Source organism: Oncorhynchus nerka, unplaced genomic scaffold (assembly GCF_034236695.1).
Source record: "Oncorhynchus nerka isolate Pitt River unplaced genomic scaffold, Oner_Uvic_2.0 unplaced_scaffold_2537, whole genome shotgun sequence".
Classification (NCBI taxonomy): domain Eukaryota; kingdom Metazoa; phylum Chordata; class Actinopteri; order Salmoniformes; family Salmonidae; genus Oncorhynchus; species Oncorhynchus nerka.
Genome location: NW_027038760.1, coordinates 15,411 through 17,500, shown reverse-complemented (window position 1 = coordinate 17,500; position 2,090 = coordinate 15,411). Strand labels below are relative to the sequence as shown.

Here is a 2,090-nt window from a genome sequence, read left to right as displayed (position 1 = left end):
GTGATGATGATTTATGATGATGATGATTTATGGTGATGATGATGATTTATGGTGATGATGATGATTTATGGTGATGATGATTTATGATGATGATGATGATTTATGGGGATGACGATGATTTATGGGGATGATGATGATTTATGGGGATGATGATGATTTATGGGGATGATGGTGATGATGATGATGATGATGATTTATGGGGATGATGATGATTTATGGGGATGATGGTGATGATGATGATGATGATTTATGGGGATGATGGTGATGATGATGATTTATGGGGATGATGATGATTTATGGGGATGATGGTGATTTATGGGGATGATGATGATGATGATGATGATGATGATTTATGGGGATGATGATGATTTATGGGGATGATGATGATTTATGGGGATGATGATGATTTATGGTGATGATGATGATGGTGGTGATGATGATTTATGGGGATGATGATGATTTATGGGGATGATGGTGATGATGATTTATGGGGATGATGGTGATGATGATGATGATGATGATTTATGGGGATGATGGTGATGATGATGATGATGATTTATGGGGATGATGATGATGATTTATGGTGATGGTGATGATTTATGGTGATGATGATTTATGGTGATGATGATTTATGGTGATAGTGATGATGATGATTTATGGGGATGATGGTGATGATGATTTATGGGGATGATGATGATTTATGGTGATGATGATGATGATGATGATGATGATGACAATGATTGATGATGATGGTGGTGATAATTTATAGTGATGATGATGATTTATGGTGAGGATGACAATGATTGATGATGATGGTGGTGATGATTTATAGTGATGATGATGATGATGATGATGATGATGACGATGCTTGATGATGATGGTGGTGATGATTTATAGTGATGATGATGATGATGACGATGCTTGATGATGATGGTGGTGATGATGATGGTGGTGATGATGATGATGATGATGATGGTGGTGATGATGATTTATGGTGATGATGATTTATGGTGATGGTGATTTTTGATGTTTATTTACAGGAAGAGGAGATGCCAGAGGTGGAGATAGACATCGATGACCTGTTGGAAGTCAACAGCGAAGACGAGAGAGCCGTCAAACTACAGGTACCCATAATCCTTCACATTACTGCATAGGAACTGCATAATGCTTCATAATACTGCATAGGACATACGACAGCTCCTTCTGTATGAGCTACTGAACATATGGCCTAGATAGAATGATTCAAACGCTCAATGTTTGAATGTATTTAAAGTTCCATTTATACTGTCCTCACCAATACTGTCCTATTGGTGCCTTGAGCAAACAGATGATTGACGTTTGAATCACAGTGTTCTACATTTCTGGTCACTCAATTAGTTTAATAAACTTTCTTGATAAGGAACATAAAACACGTCTTGTCCTTCTCTCTCTCAACAGGAATCCTTAATGGACTGCTATAAACCCACGGAGGTGAGTAGTGATCTCTGTCTCTCTGTCTCTGTCTCGTGGGCGAGCTGAGTGTTTGGGTGGGACTGGGGGCCTAGCTGAGTGTTTTGGGTGGGACGGGGGGCGAGCTGAGTGTTTGGGTGGGACTGGGGGCGAGCTGAGTGTTTGGGTGGGACTGGGGGCTAGCTGAGTGTTTGGGTGACTGAAGCGAGCTGAGTGTTTGGGTGGGACGGGGGGAGAGCTGAGTGTTTGGGTGGGACTGGGGGCGAGCTGAGTGTTTGGGTGGGACTGGGGGCTAGCTGAGTGTTTGGGTGGGACTGGGGGCGAGCTGAGTGTTTGGTTGGGACTGGGGGCGAGCTGAGTGTTTTGGGTGGGACGGGGGGAGCTGAGTGTTTGGGTGGGACTGGGGCGAGCTGAGTGTTTTGGTGGGACGGGGGCTAGAGCTGAGTGTTGGGTGGGACGAGGGGAGAGCTGAGTGTTTGGGTGGGACGGGGGGGCGAGCTGAGTGTTTTGGGTGGGACGGGGGGGGGCGAGCTGAGTGTTTGGGTGGGACTGGGGGCTAGCTGAGTGTTTTGGGTGGGACGGGGAGCTGAGTGTTTTGGTGGGACGGGGGGCGAGCTGAGTGTTTGGGTGGGACTGGGGCG

General features: G+C 45.1%; 1 pseudogene; it reads left to right on the top strand.

Annotated features, from left to right (window-relative positions):
- LOC135567134 (protein phosphatase 1 regulatory subunit 14C-like) overlaps positions 1 to 1,470 on the top strand; it is an 18,493-nt pseudogene extending 17,023 nt beyond the window's left edge.
- The last annotated feature ends 620 nt before the right edge of the window (positions 1,471 to 2,090 follow it).